This window comes from Panthera onca, chromosome B3 (genome assembly GCF_046562875.1).
Source record: "Panthera onca isolate mPanOnc1 chromosome B3, mPanOnc1 haplotype 2, whole genome shotgun sequence".
In the NCBI taxonomy this organism is placed as follows: Eukaryota; Metazoa; Chordata; class Mammalia; order Carnivora; family Felidae; genus Panthera; species Panthera onca.
Window position 1 is genome coordinate 84,906,911 of NC_138344.1, and position 14,932 is coordinate 84,921,842.

The 14,932-nt window shown below is 38.6% G+C and overlaps 1 long non-coding RNA gene across 1 annotated transcript; it reads right to left on the minus strand.

Moving 5' to 3' along the window:
- Window positions 1-1,260: 1,260 nt before the first annotated feature.
- Window positions 1,261-14,170, minus strand: LOC132668441 (uncharacterized). The gene is made up of 4 exons (XR_009605579.2): window positions 14,086-14,170; window positions 5,562-5,660; window positions 3,104-3,258; window positions 1,261-1,902 (listed from the first exon to the last, which is right to left on the minus strand). It is a non-coding gene; the product is annotated as an uncharacterized LOC132668441 (long non-coding RNA).
- Between the last annotated feature and the right edge of the window lie 762 nt (window positions 14,171-14,932).

Sequence of the window (14,932 nt, forward strand, 5' to 3'; positions counted from 1 at the left end):
GTAGGTATGGATTTCCCAATACTTCTCTCATCTTCCTTCCAGATAATGCATATTTAAACCAAATTCAAATCACTGGCTTCTTCAAAATCTAGTAGCATCATGATTTAAAAACTGAACTGCAGATTTCTATGAATTCCCATTTCTCACTCTCTTCTCATGAATTTCTCTCCTGTTGATTCTAAACTCATTTAAACAATATTGAGCTGATCAAAAGCAAAATATGTCTTTAGATGTCAAACAATAGTTTCAAAGGATTCCTGGGATTTTCTCTGTATTGGTGTTATGAGTTTTCAAAATTTCTAGTTAGATGTGTGTAAACAAGTAATTAAACTTTAGCTTTTAATTTAAAATAATTAGAAAATTATTTCTACCTGAAAAATTCAACAAGGATTATTCTTTGAAAAATTGTTAAAATCAATGTGTTGCCAATAAAAAGACTTTTCATTTCTCATCTACACAAAACTTTGGGACTTTCTTCCTTTGGTCTTGACAACTTGTGACTTTACCCTGTTAATCATGGAACTTTTTTTTTTTTTTTTTTTTTTTTTTTTTTTTTTTGAGAGAGAGAGAGGGAGGAAGGGAGGTTGGGAGGGGGGAGACAGAGGGAAAGAGAGAAACAGAATCTTAAGCAGGTTCCACGCCTAGTGCAGAGCCTAATGCCGAGCTCAATGTAGGGCTCCATCTCACGACTGTGAGATCCTGACCTGAGTTGAAATCAAGACTTGATGATTAACCAACTAAGCCAACCAGGCACCCCAATCATGAAACATTTCAATCAAAGGTTTCCCTTAGTTAGGGGAAGATCAGTAGTTCCTTGGGTATGAGAATGTTTTCTCAATGAGAAATGTTTTTTCTCTCATTGAGAAAAAAAACCACGAGAAATAAAATGTATTATATTAAGTGGAAAACAGTTTCCACAATTTTCTTTATAACTTGTAAATAAATATTTTGCTTACGTACAGATACTGTGATGTCATCGAGGGTTTTGTAGATATAGTGAAGTAATTTGTATGTTTGTGTGCAAGTTATACCCAGATACAATATTAAACACCAATTCTTGTCTCTGTGGTTACTAAAGTTAAAGGTTCAAATTAGTAAAAAAAAAAAAATGTGGTTGAGAAAGGAGGTCTTTAAAGATTTCTCACTCTTTTAATATGTAATGAAAGTACAAATATTTTCATCATGATCTTAATATTATTAATATTATTAATAAAACTCAACAATCAACAATAGCATATTTTATTGTAACAGTGCAATAAGAAAGGAACGTGGGGAAGTTGTAGTGTTTCCCACTGTTAGTTTACAAATAACAATATTTAAGCACAAAATATTAAACCAACATAATTAAGGCTCTTATACCTCAAGAGTCAGTTAGCAATAATATTGAAAGTATCTAAATTACTAAATGGTAGAGGAACACACTCCTGTGTAGTCTAGCTGCACCAAAATAGAAATGTCTAAATTGAAGTCAGCATAATGTTTTCGAAAGAACAAATCAGGCTTCTGCAGTTGGTTTGAATAAGATGCCTGAAGTGTGAATATATAAAGTTGACTGTCATACACGGTGACCCTTCCGGAGCTCTCCTCCGCTGGGTTCATGCTTCTCTCATAAGCGTAGCTTCTTGAAGGCTCATGTGAGAGCTGTTGAGTGGAAGAGTAAATTTCCTAATATTTCTCCTACTTCAGGGAGTGAGTGCAAAAAGGGGGGGGACTTAAAAACACATTCTTTTTAGCAAACATTTTTTGAAGGTTCAAAGGTGGGTGGGTGAAAGTCGAATATGTCATGTCTAGTAGTACTCGAGCAGCTGCGTATTTCCTACCGTAGAAAAAATGGGGATCTTCTGGTTGGTTCAGATGTACACCTCTAGATAATTGAAACTTTCACCAGGGGTTTTGGACTTTCTATAAGAAAAAACAATAATTGGAAATTGTTCATTGTGAATACATTAGATTTGTACAGACAAAACATTCATGAAGTGCAATTATAGCCAGTGTTGCTATATTAGTATGAATGTTAATAGCATGTTTGTTTTTGAAATGGGTTATGCATTCTGATAAATGTCTGCTTTAATCTAGTCATCTGTGTATCACTTGTCTAAGTACTCTCATTTAAGATGCCATATCCCTTCTTGTAGCAATAAAGGGGTAAAGCAACATTAATATTAAATAATTAGAAAAACAAAAGGGGAATGATTAAACATATTTACATAATTGAAATAACACTGTGTCGCAGTGGGAAATCGGGACAATGTTGTCTCCTTTCAAAGTAATTCATAATTCAGATTTTTAATTATGGCATATTCATTCATTTAAAGATGATTCTGGATGAGAGGGCCACTAATGAAATACAATCATTAGCATCTAAACAAAGTAATTTACAAAGTCTCCTTTAGGGGAAAAGATTTCTAGAACATCATCAATCACACAAGATATGCAAAAACAAGCAATTAAACCACACACAAGAACTACAACAGCCTTATATATCAGTAATGTACACATGAAAACATAACTGATTACAATGATTAGACTAGGGTAGTGTGGTTAATTTGTATTTTATGTAGTGATTCCATGGAAGAATGCACCCGGACAGACACATTACACAGAAGAGGAACTTCATTTCATTAATACTCGCTTAAAACACATGACCAAAAAAACCCAAAATACAAACCTTGAATTTTGAGTTGTTGCCTGTTCATCCACGTGGGATCAAAATCCTACATAGTCTGATAAAACATCTTCCTTTCTCCTGCATCTCTTTTTGCCTGCTGTTTACTTTTATGAACTGGCAAAATGTGGGATTAGGAAAGTATTTTGTGGAAGGCAGGTACTGCATTGGTTTCTCATTATTTGTTCAAATCCTGCTTTAGGCTTCCAAAGACAAAGTGCTTCCAGCCCTCACAGGGTCAGTGATTTACTTAGGCTCTTCCTCCATGTGCACAATTACAGAGCATTAAACTTACAGCAGGACTAAATGGAGAGTACAATTCTCTGACTTTGAATGCTTGTGTATGGGATCTTGCTCAATGGACCCACAAAAAGGCTGGTTTCAAACACTGTTCCTGTAGGCCACATTATAATCTTGTTGAAAACCTATACTACTTACTTTTGCCAGTAGATTTTTCTTTGTGAAGGTGGAAGGAAGGCTTGGGTGCAAAAGCCAGAGGAATTAGGAGAGTGGTGTGATATCGACGAGGGGGGGAGTCCATGGAGAAGGCTGGCACTCCTGGTGTAAGCTGAGCCGCCTTCGATAACCACAAGCTACAGAAGCCAAAATATGCTCTATTGGGTACTCAAAGGATAAAAATACTGGTTAATTTTCAACAGCGCTCCTTCATTTGACTTTACAATTTACAACAGTGAACATTAATGCAGGAATAGCTTGGTTGAGGAGGAGTTTAAAATTAGAGCCCCTCTTCTCATTAGCCCCAACAGCCTGACCCAGGGTGACTGAGAAGCAATTTGTCGCCAGATACTCATTTTGCTTCTGTTATGGCTCCTTGTAAATGAAGCGCGGCAATTTATTGTAGCACCTCTAGGAGTCAAGAACATAATGTGTAAAACACATACAAAAAAAATCTTTCTTCACATTCATTAACACCCAGCACATAGAGGCTGTTCACTTTTCCCTCTAATGAAGTGGGGGGGGGGGGTGGATCTTAAATCTAAAGCTTTCCATCATGTGAAGAAGTCCTCTTCAGGCCATTAGACAGAGGGTGAGTTGTATTGAAGAAAGGTCATTGACAAAAACAGAGAATGGCAATATGAGGAAAAATAGAAAATGGATAAAGGAAGAGACTTTAGAAGCCTCAAAGAATGGAAAGTACATTTTTGGCATCCACGATCAACCCTCCTTGTCTCTCAGTGTATTTTCTGTTGTAGGTGAAGAAAAGAATATGTGGCTTTTTATACAGCTGGAAATTGCTCTAGTGTTTGGCCAATTCTCATTTCTTCACCCTTGATCTGACCCTTGTAAGCGGCATTAAGTCAGGTTCATTTGAAGATCATATTGTCTTTAATCTCTGAAACCTGTTTGCTTGTTTCCTCTCCCCTCCCACATCCTTTGCAAAAAACTGCGGTGTCCACAGTTTTAATGCATTCTGACTGCGTAAGAGGCTGCTCTGGCCCAGGGCTGGCCATAGGCTTTTATCTTACTCCTGTGATTAATTCTGATTAATGGTTTGGTTTGTGTGGGGTCTCATAAATGGCACCTCCAGATGAACCTAATAACAAATTAGTATATGGAAAAAATTGCCAGAGGGTCCAGGATTGCCCTTTTGGATTAAATGCTGATAGCTGTCATATATGCTCACCCATTTCATGATGTAGTAATAGGCACTCAATAGTTATGGCAATAATAGCAGTCTTTTAAAACTCATTTTAATAAAAGTCAAATACTGAGTATATAGAACCAGGCAAAAAAGTCAGTAAAATTTGAAAGGTTTTCTTTCTTTCTTTCTTTCTTTCTTTCTTTCTTTCTTTCTTTCTTTCTTTCTTTCTTTCTTTCTTAATGTTTATTTATCTTTCAGAGAGAGAGAGAGAGAGTGAGTGAGCAGGGGAGGGGCTGAGAGGGGGAGATATAGAATCCAAAACAGGCTCCAGGTTCTGAGCTGTCAGCACAGAGCCTGACGTGGGGCTTGAACCCATGAACTATGAGATCACGACCTGAGCCGAAGTCGGACCCTTAACCAACTGAGCCATCTAGGTGCCCCTGAAAGATTTTCTTCTGAGAGTTCACTGAGTGTTTATGAAGTACCAGGTACTGAGCAAGGCAGAGGAAATGATTTAACTAAGTTATCTCCTCATAACACTACGTTAGTATAATTAAAGTAGGTATAGGAGATTATGCATAGTAATCTAGAATACAAATATTAATATCTTCCTCCCCACAAAGCAGATGAGGAAACTGAGGCACAGAGATGTAGAATTACATGTCCAAAGTCGAAGAGTGAGAAAGAGGCAGAGCTAGGATTCCAGCCCAGGCCACATGTTACCAAGGCCGGCACCCATCCTCTCAGCACTCTGCCTCTCCCTGCAGGTCCTTTTGTTCCAGACTCCCACAACAAGGTCCTGTTCTCGCTTCTCCTAAACTTAACAAACATCAATGTTTTTGATGCTACAGGTTAAAATTTTCTCTTTAAAATAGTGAAATTTGTAATACTAAAGCACTTAAGCTTCTGTTTCCTGAATCATCAAATTTACTGTAGAGAATAAAACATTACTGTTTCTTTTCTGCCTTATCCAAATGAGCAATGTCCATTTTTATGGACATTCTTTATTCTCCTCTCATCTACCTTTCTTAGTTCCACACGTAGTATATCTGAGATTTAGGCTGGTTTTGCTTTTGGCAGATAAGCTTTGGTTTTTAATGTTTTATTTGTCCTCACTCATAAACAGCATGTCTACTGACTAGGCATGGTTAATATTTGAAGGGCAAAATTTGTCACACACAAAAAAGGTAAAATGAAAGAAATTTAAGAACAGTTGTCTTAGGCAATTTGGGTGGCTATAACAAAAATACCATCAACTGGATGGTTTATCTGCAACATAAATTTATTTCTCACAGTTCTGGAGGCTGGAAGTCCAAGATCAGGGTGCTGGCATGGTCACTTTCTGATAAGGGCTTTCTTCATAGTTGGCAGTGGCTGCCTTTTCATTGTGTCCTCACAAGGTGGAAAAAGAGCTAGTTAGTTCTTGTTTTGTTTTGCTTTGTTTTTTTCTTATAAGGACACTAATCTCATTTATGAGGGTTCTACCTTTTTGATCTGATTACCTACCAAAGGCCCTACCTGCAAATACTATCACACAGAGATTAGGGTTTCACCATATGAATTCTGGGAAGACATAACATTCAGTCCATAATAACAATTCAACTAAAAAACCTTTTGTTACAATTCTCAATTTCTCTCTGCTTTGATGTCTAAGTGCTACAGAACACACTGGCAGTACTGACTGCTATCTGTAGCTCATTCCTGGATGGGATCTTGATTACCTCACTGGGGCAGCTACTGCCACCTGCTAACTGCATGAGACAGAGACCTGAGCAACTTAACAATTGTGATATTGTGATTTATAATAAGAAATATGTATTTGGTATTCATTCCCATATCTGGCACAGAACTTCTAAATCCCTTGGAATTTCCTAACTGATGACAGCTATACAGGTGTCTTCTTATGTTACTGAGGTGACTTTTGGACTGCATCTAAGGATGGAGGCTAGTTGCCAGTGGAGCCAACCATGTGATTGGAGGGTCAGCACTTTCAGTCTCACCCCTTGACCTCTGGGCAGGGGAGAGGAACTGGAGGTTGAGTTCAATCACCAATGATCAATGATTTCCTTAATTGTGCCTTTATTTTTAAAAAATTTTTTAATGTTTGTTTATTTTTGAGAGAGAGAGAAACAGGGGAGGGGCAGAGAGAGAGGGACACACAGAATCTGAAGCAGGTTCCAGGTTCTGAACTGTCAGCACAGAGCCTGATGCGGGGCTTGAACCCATGGACCGTGAGATCATGACCTAAGCTGAAGTTAGCTACTTAACGGACTGAGCCTCCCATGGTGCCCCGATCATGCCTTTTTAATGAAGCCTCCATAAAAACCCAAAGTTCAGAGAGCTTCTGGACTGGTGAATACATGGAGGTGCTGGAAGACTGGCACCCTGGAGAAGGTATGGGAAGCCTGGAGCCCTTTCCAACATACCTTGCCCTGGGCATCTCATCCATCTGACTGTTACTGAGTTATGTCCTTTCATAATAAATTCAGTAATCTAGTGAGTAAAATGTTTCTCTGAGTTCTGTGAGCTGCTCTAGCAAATTAATCAGACCCAAGGAGTGGGTGGTTGGAATCTCTGACCTTTAGCAATTTCATCTAAAGCCCCGGTGACAACTTGAACTCTCCACTGGCATCTGAAGTGTATGTGTGAGTGTGTGTGTGTGTGTGTGTGTGTGTGTGTAGGGGGGGTAAGGGCTGTCTTGTAGGAGTGACCCCCTTTACCTGTGGAATATGATGCTATCTTAAGTAGACACCAGTTGCTGTTGTTGTTGGGAAAACATGTCCCCCTCCACCCTTGCACGTTAGAAACTGGGGTCAGAAGACCCTTAATAATGAAAGAATGAAAGCTGCTGTAGTTGAATCTCATCATCATCTGGGGATTGTGATTGTGTGTATCTAGTTCTGTAGGACTATTAGCTCCACATGGACAGAATATGTCAGTCTTAGTGTATTCCTAAGGGAACAGCACAAGTTGTCACTGAAGGAATGATTCTTCTTCAGCAAAAAGAGCCCTGGGGCGTCTGCACTCCGAAGGCTTTAAACAAACTTGAGTAAATGTGACATTGACCGGAAACTGGTCTATTTATTTCTACTTGTCTATTATTTCACTCAGAGCCATTCAATTCCTTTGAATTAACTGTGATAGTCTCCCTACCGTTCTTTAATAAAATTTTTTTTTATTGTTTATTCATTTCTGAAAGACAGAGAGAAAGTGTGAGTAGGGGAGGGGCAGACAGAGAGGAAGACACAGAATTTGAAGCAGGCTCCAAGCTCTGCTCAGTCAGCACAGAGCCTGACACAGGGCTTGAACTCACAAACTGTGAGATCCTGACCTGGATGCTTAACCAACTGAGCCACCGAGGCACCCCTATAATTCTTATTTTCTTAAAATGTCATGTGATTCCTGAGGGACAAAAGAAAAGTTTTCCCACATAATACTTTGTGTACAATAAGCACTAAATAAAAATTGTGGGTTAATAATCTAAACCTTTATTAATTCCTCCACTGATTAAAAAAACATATTTGTACCTCTTGTATGCAACCAGAATAGGCTAGATGCTGAGCTAGATGTTGGGGATTTAAAGATGGAGAATTTCTGTTCTTAAACTTAAGATCAATGAAGGGAGACACACAGAAACAGATGTAAAAAGATAGATTTCTCACTGATAATGTTCTAAACTGAGAAGCTTTGTTTATACATCAGGTTATCTGGGATTGTGTAGTTGATAAATTCACATGATTGACTGGATTTATTTCTTACTTTCCACAAAGCTGCTTTGGTGCGGTGTAGACCCCAAAATACAGATTATTAAATCAATCATTCTCAGAGATTAAAGTCAGTACATTCAGTACCTTCAGAGTAGTCTCAGTCAAATCCTAATTCCAACTTCTATATGATGTCATTTAGGTATTTGCGGGTTGTTCTCATGGGCTCATAAAGCCTAGGAGCCAAATTTACAGTGAAGCAAAAATTTCAGGGTACCTCACACACATGGGGCCCTAGAAATGAGTTCATATGGGCATATGTCTTAGCAAAACTTGCCAAAAGAAGATATTTTATCCATTGCTGTCTATGCCTTTCCATTTCAACTTTCCGTCCATCACAGGTAGGGTAGTGCATTAGCAGCCCGTAGCAGTTCTTGGATACAACTAAGTGAAAGTTGATTTGGAATGCATACTATTTGGATTCAGTGGGATCCATTTATATGTTTGCAATCACTTCTGTATACAGTTAAATTACTCTAGCTGCTTTAGTCCTGATTTGAAAATTGAAATGAAATATATAGGATTTCAGAGGACCTTGAATAATCAAAATAATTGTGAAAAAGAAGAACAAAGTGGAAGACTCATATTTCTTGATTTCAAAACTTACTACAAAGATATAGTAATCCAAACAGTGTGTTACTGGCATAAGGATACACATATGGACTGATCGAATAGAATTGAGAGCCCAGAAATAAATTTTTATGTATATGGACAGTTGATTTTCAACAAGGGCTCCAAGGCCATTCAATGAGAAAAGAACAGTCTCTTCAACAGATGGCACTGGGGAAAGGGGTACCACATGCCAAAAAATCACTTAAGTATTCTGTAGCCAGTGGTGCCTGGTTGGCTAAGTTGGTAGAGCATGAGATGCTTGATGTTGGGAGTCGTGGGTTTGAGCTCCATGTTGGGGGTAGAGATTACTTAAAAAAGAAATAATATAATAGTCTTTAAGAAAAAGTTTCTGTAGCCAAAAAGCAGGAGAAACAGTATTATAGAGGTATGCCAAACAGATAAATAACAAAAGTATTGCATTATTCCTATGAATTTTGTGATACTTTGATAACTTTTCCAAATTTGACTTCTTATTCTAAATAAGTATTGACCTTCATACCTAGTTTTGTATTCATAAGTTTTTTTGTTTATTCTGAAAGTGCTCCCGCCCCCCCCACCCCCACACCAAACTGTATAAGTTTCAGGTCCTATAAAACCTGTGTTGACCTCTGGAAACTAGGTAGCAGGTCTCCACTAGACCAAATAGAACATATATTAATGACAAATGGAGTAAGGCTGAATGCTAGCTGCACTCGCTTCCTTAGCTGGGTGCTCTCATCTAAGGTACACATGAAAATTCTACCCAGAAGCCTTGTCACCTACTACACAGATGTTTCAAGTGGGGTTTGATCTACTCAGTATAAAATAAGGCTATCTTCTTCTAGATACTAGTTTTTCAAAACTGTTAATGACTATAGTTTTGGGCACTGTAGTGATTTAGCACTCTATATTTTCATTAATTAAAAAAATATTTATTAGGTATATACTCTGTACAAGGCCCTGTGATAACCAAAATGATGAGTGAAGCTAGATTCTGTCCTCAAATCAGTCTAGTAAGGGAGCTATCTATGTAGTAAAATATAAAGACATATCTATGTAGTAAAATATAAACAGTGATGAGTCTCAGAGAGGCTCTTAGAAAGTATTATGATTGTATGATCATATAATGTATTGTTCAAGCTGGGGTACTTTTGAGAGTGAAAGAAAATGCTTCTAATAGTTTAAGACAACAGGCATAAAGTGGGACAGTCCCAGGCAAACCAAGACCTATAGTAACCCCTGTTATGAGGAATTGGCAGGGAGGAAAATCATAGTGGAAAGGGGCATCTGTGATAGTTTTATGTGTTGGCTTGACTGAATCAGTGGATGCCCATATATCTGGTTAAACATTATTTCTACATGTGTCGGTGAGGATGTTGCTGAATGAGATTAGCATTTGAATCAGTGGACTCAGTGAAGTAGATTAACCTTCCCGAAAGTGGGTGGGCTTATCACCTTTTTTCTTGCCCTTCAACTGAGATTTACATCAGCTGCCCTGTTTCCTAGGCCTTTGTACTTGAACTGAATTACACCGCTGGGTTTCCTGAGTCTTCGGCTCACAGAAGGCAGATCATGGCACTTCTCAGCTTCCGTAATTGGGTGAGTCAATTCTTCAGAATAAATCTCCTTTTATATCCCACTGGTTCTGTTTCTCTGAAAAAGCTGTACTAATAGAGCTTCCACATTATATGTAGAAACTGAGGCCTAGGGGACCAATGAGTGAGATAAAGACACAGGAAGAAAGTAACAAATCATCAAATTCTGATCACCATTTATCTTAAAGTTGACTAGACCATGGTGCTCCTGACCCCTGAGAGAAATGTTCATTGTACATTATCTTCTGACAGTTAAAAAACTTGGAGAAATACTAGTAAGATTACACATCTCTGAGTAGTCCTTATTCTAAAGTCATGTGTCAAAGAGTATTTTTTTTAGCAATAGTCAAAAGCATTTTCTCGGAAGATAATGTTTTATGAGCAAAGGCTGTTTTGAAATCGTAACATAATACTGTCCTTCCTACCTTTATCAGGGTGTCTGCAACCTGATTAGTTTCTTAAAAGATTATTATTTCCCTGTGTTCAACCTACATGTCTGCATGGACAGGGGTAAGAACAACCAATCAAAGCCACAGTTTAGAAATGGCCAACTATCATGAGGAATAATCCATGGCCTATTTTAGATAAAATTCTGACAGCTTGCTCTTGTGACAAAGATGTTAACAAGGAAAGAAAATGGCACTAATTTAATCCATTCTTATAGTTCATTCTAAAATGAGACTAGCATGACACCAAGTTATAATAATAAATACTATAGTAATTTCACAATTCTTCCTACATGCTGTTCACACTCCTTTCACATGCAAATTTGCCATCCATTGCTTCATGACAGTGATTTTAAGTGCATTAAAGAATTCTGAATTGTCTTATACTTGATCTCCTAATTATGTTGCCAGAACATACACAGAATAGTACCATACACTGGCATTTATCTGATTTATAGCATTTCTTCATACAGTGGGTTCCCCACTTCTCCTGAAGATCTGGGTTCTTGGACACAGTAACAGTAGTAAGATTCGATAACTACTCCTGCAATGATTAGTAATAATCAAATAATCACTATGAATAGTTGAAAGAGAGAAGTTAACATTTTCCAAATATGGAGTCATTGTGAAATACAAATATTTATTTTGTAATACAAATTTACATTTATAAAAAGTTAAAAAAAAACCAGAACATTTGAAAGAGATGTCTAAAGATTAGTTTTTAAGGACATGTTTGAAAAGGCTACATAACTGAAAAAGAGATACTGAAGATCATTGCTTCTGGGTATCCCAGTTTTCTCCAGTGCTTTGGGGGCAGTGTCCTGGGCTAGTGCACTGGGTGGAAAGCACAGCATTGGTGTGGTGTAAAAAAAATTAGAAATGTTACAATTGTTTAAGGATTGTGAAACCCAAGCCAGTTAGGATTTTCTCATATGTGTTCGTGGCTGACACAAAGAATGCTTAGATCTACTATTCTGGATGAATTTGAAAAGAATGAAAAGTCTGGAGAAAGCACCTTGAAAAGAATGAAAAGTCTGTACAAAGCACCTCCCCCTGACTTAATCTAGTTTATAATCCATGAAGAGATAGTATCTGAAGGTAACCCAAAGCAAGTATATTGGAACACCCCTCACTTTGATGAAAGTATGGAGAAGTGGTAATCAGTTTCATTATATGCTTTTATTTCTAAATACTATGTCATGCTTGGTGATTCCGTGGTGAGAGATTGTGGGGCAATGAATTGAAATGTCTACTTTTTGGGAAATGACTTTTGTACTTTTCCCTGTGAATAGAAAATTGTGACTGAGGGAGAGTCCCAGGTGACAGCCATTTCTTTAGCATCTTGCCCACCAGGAGAGTGGAAACAAGGCTCTGACTCTGTCAGTAACTTCTCTGCGTGCTTGTTTAATTAATTAACCACAGCCTCAGAATTCGGCTTAATAGCCTTAATTACGCAGGAAAACAATACACTGTGTAAATTAGTATACACCAGACGTGACATAATTACCAGGGCAGGGTGGACAGCATTTTGTTGAAGTGCTGCTTTAAATGAGTCATTTCAATGCTGAAAATATATTTTTTGTATTTGAGAGCTAATGTACTGAATTGTTCTTTCAGAAACCTGGTTCCAAGTGCTCTAAAATGCCAGGTAGGTGGAAAATAATAAATTCTGTGTCTTTTGGGATAAAAACCACATTTTGTATTATACTGCTGGGTGGCACAATCACTGTAATTTAGGAAGGTTGCTATTATTGTATGAGCAAACTTTTTTTATATTATTACTGTTTATTTTAATGCAGGGACATATTCTCTAGCAGACACATAATGAAAATGGCCTTGTATTAAAATTGTTTACCTGCTGTTTGCTGAAAGGTGTTGTAAAAATTAGAAATAGAAAAGACCTCCTATGGCACCTAGTCCATCCCAGGCAGGGCAGAGAAAAAGATTATACCCTTTAGCAGCTTTGCTAGGGAGCCAAAAATAGACCCCACTTTCATATGTCTCACTGAGTAAATTGTAGGTGGAAGGATGAGATCGTTTGTGTCAATTCAGGAGGAAAAACAGTATTCCCACAAATGTTGAGAAAGAGGGGTACCAATTTATTGACAAATAAATTGACTGAGGTCCCACATTTGAGGGATTTAAGGTCAAAACAATTTTTTTTTAATTCCTCAATTGATTGTGCTGACTTGTGCAATTATTTAGAGTTTCCCCGTTAACTTATCCAATTATCTGTGTAACTACATAGGCATTGGAAACAAGAGTGGAGAACGTTATTCTTTCACTCTGGAGATTAAGTGCAATAAAATACTGGATTGCTTTGAATATTGCCAGCTTTTCTTTCCTTTCTGAATTTTCTTAAGGTACAAAGGAGCAAGACATGACAAAAAATGTACATAAAAGCAGGAGGAAGCAGATGAGTCACAAGAGGCCTAGATTATTTGCACCAGAAATGAGCCCAGAATGGGTTGAAGTGACACTGCTGTGATAAAGCTGAATTAGCCCTTGGGAAAATTGTTTCTGAGACCTTTTCTCTCTTTTCTCCACCCTTTGCCTTTCCTGTCAGTACCCATCCACTCCCATTTTCCTTCCCCGGGGCCCCAAGAACCTCCTCCAGTCAGTGAAAATCTTCACCAAACTAAATTGGAAAAAAAACCCAATGTTAGGTATCTACCCATCTATTTCACAAATTCAGTATCTCTTTGTGGCCCCTTCCTCCACCCTTCTGTCAGATCTCCGTTGTGATTAGAGAAGGGGCTACTTAGCAAGTCTTAGTCGCTTAAGAATTTCAAGGGCTTTCATGTTAATGACTGTAACAGGCAGCAGCTAAAGGGCCCCAGTGATCCCCACCTCCTGGTGTTCTGCCTGTGTGTAACCCCTCTCCTTGAGTGTGAGCTGCACCTAGTGCCTGGATTCTAACAGAATATGGCAAAAGTGATGAGATGTCACTTCTGAGATTAGGTTACAAAAAGATTGTGGCTTCTTTCTTAGGCTCTTGCACTCTTTCTTGCTTACTCTGAGAGAAGCTGCCTGCCATATTGGGTATGTCCTATGGATAGGAACAGAAGGAGGCCTTCAACCAACAGCTGGTGAAGAAATGCATCATGCCAATGACAGGAGTAAGCTTCCAAACTGAACCTTCCCGGGTCAAGTGAACCCAGACCTAGCTGACAGCCTGCCTGCAATTTCATGACTGACTGAGTCCGAGCCATCCAGCTAAGCTGTGCCCAGATTCCTGACCCACAGAAACTGTGAAATAATAAATGTTCGTTCTTTTAAAATTCTAAATGGGTAACAAACGACACAATGAATTATCTCATGTAAAACATAAAAATGAATTTCAGTTAAAATGATAATCAATCCGTTTAATTAGTGAACCAATTAGTTAACTTTGCCCCGTATTGCAGACATCAGAACTCACCAGTCAGACTTTCAGTGTGCGTGCTGGGCTGAAGACCCGAAAGGGCACACTACCGTCTGTAGTGCGATGACTGAAAGTTGCTGTCAAATCCCCGCCCAGGCGTAACTGCGCTGCAGGGCAGGGGGCGTGGCTTGGCCTCGCTACTGGCTGCTCGCTGCGCCTGCGCCTGCTCCTGCGCCTGCGTGGTGTGGTGTCCTTTGGCTGGCTAGGCTCTAGTCGGGAGAGCCAAAAGCACAGAAGTCGGAGCTCGCTGTGGCTGTAGCGGGGGGGTCACCCCTCCACCTGACCACAAGGTACTTTTGTGGAGGGCTAAACGCCTTCATAGTGGACCTGCTTCTGTTAGTTCTGATGGTTGGCACTCAGGGCTAATAAGACGAAATTTAGAATTTTGAACTCACTATGAACCCACGTAGTCGCTTAGCTTTTCTGTCACGTGAGCCTGGCTTGTAAATTTTTCCTTTCATTCCAAGGGAATTCCCACACTTAATTACTGTGGAACTCTTTCTCAAGCAGAATCTTATGACACTAGTGCTCTAAGGAACACATTTTGGGAAACATCGATAAACTATTTCCTGTTATTGGACAGATAGATTGTTGGCAGTTTTTAGCCATTGTAAATAACTGTCATCTTTGGGAACATCTTGAATTATTTCCCACAGTACATCCCTAAGAGAGGAATGCCTGGGTAAAACAACATCTTAAAATTTTTTGATAGAAATTCTCAAATTACTCTTAAGAAATATTTCACCAATTTTATACTCCGGCCTTAGGTATTTTCCTCAAACCATATCATTGGAAATTGCCGTATTAAATATTTGTCCGGGCACCTGGGTGGCTCAGTCGGTTA